We start from the raw sequence: 1,651 nt of genomic DNA, 5'->3' as shown, positions 1-1,651 counted from the left end.
CTTTGAACTGCATGACATTAGAAAGGGGGTTATTTTTGAGCTGCTTTCCATTAGAAGGAAAGTTTTCTGCCGGGGCTCGCTTTACCCTCACTGTCCACCTAAATAATTTCTTTCTGCCTCCTACAACACCAATGTCTAGTGGGCAGCTTATCATTTCTTGCTTCCTAGGTATATATCAAATGTGTCAAACAAATGCAATCTTTATTGGGAAAATAATTTTTGTCTAATTTGGAAGTTATTAAAAGGGAGGTTCAAAATATGAGGAAACCACTAAAGAGAGATACGAGGAGAGTTATAGGTGGAAGATGTATGTTTTTTCAGGGAGGGATATAAAGAAAGAGTAACTTTGTGTGAAAAAGGATCTTGCATGATAAATTCTTGTCCTAGAGTAAATTGACTAATTATCTAAGAAAGGTATAGTATAGGTGAAGTTAGAAAGCTCGAGCATGTTATAGGGAGCCTGTGTAAGTCAAGGTAAGGTTTGTGAACAGGAATTTATGAAAGACATTTTGTGCATGATTAAGCCTGCTATAATTGAAGAAAAATTGTTTGTAGTAGACTTTCTAGAAAATGGTCTGCATATTGAAACTGTTTTTTTTTTAAATTATTGATTTGCTAAATTATAGAAATTTTGTTTTTGAGGCTGGATGCAGTGACTTGTTCCTATAATTCTGGTATTTTGGGAGGTTGAGGTGGGTGGATCACTTGAGGTCAGGAGTTTAAGACCAGCCTGGCCAAAATGGTAAAACCCCATCCCTACTACAAATACAAAAATTAGCCAGAAGCAGTGGTACATACCTGTAATCCCAGCTAAGCTATTTGGGAGGCTGAGGCAGGAGAATGACTCGAACCTGGAAGGCGGAGGTTGCAGTCAGCCAAGACTGCCCTACTGCACTCCTGCCTGGGTGATAGAGTGAGACTCCATCTCAAAAAAAAAAAAAAAAAGAAAAAGAAAATTTTGATTTTGATACGATGATGAGATTCTTTTAAAACTTCTGAGATTGGTGTCTTAGAGTTTCAACTGTTATGTTTTGCTGCTTTTAGCTTGTTCTCCCTTTAAAAAGACCTGGGATAATTGCTGTCTCCTTTAGCTCCTTCATCAGCTCCTGTGACTTTTTCACCTCCGGTTCTGACTGTTGTTGTGGCCTTGATGCTAAAGTGTTTTGTCCTAGAGGTCTGTGGAAGCAACGTTTTCTCCCAGTATAGTATTATTCTATGTGCTTAATGTTTCTTAACATATGTAACCTTATTTGAGTCTTTACATTTTTATTTTTATACTGCTTTAAAATATTAGTTTTTCTTTGAGGTGGAGTCTCACTCTATCATCCAGGCTGGAGTGCAGTGGTGTGATCTCGGCTTACTGCAACCTCTGCCTCCTGGGTTCAAGTGATTCTCCTGCCTCAGCCTCCCAAATAGCTGGGACAACAGGCACCCGCAACCACACCAGGAAAATTTTTTGTATTTTTAGTAGAGATAGGGTTTCACCATGTTAGCCAGAGTGGTCTCGATTTCCTGACCTCTTGATCTACCCACTTAAGGGCTAATGAGTGCCTATCCACCTCCATGCTGTCTGACTTAAAATATTTAATCGTCTATAAATTTTTTTATTCCACACTCCTTGGCCAAAGGAACTACCAAAGAAACCTAAAAA

This window comes from Colobus angolensis, unplaced genomic scaffold, assembly GCF_000951035.1.
Source record: "Colobus angolensis palliatus isolate OR3802 unplaced genomic scaffold, Cang.pa_1.0 Scaffold357, whole genome shotgun sequence".
In the NCBI taxonomy this organism is placed as follows: domain Eukaryota; kingdom Metazoa; phylum Chordata; class Mammalia; order Primates; family Cercopithecidae; genus Colobus; species Colobus angolensis.
This window is presented reverse-complemented; position numbering follows the sequence as displayed.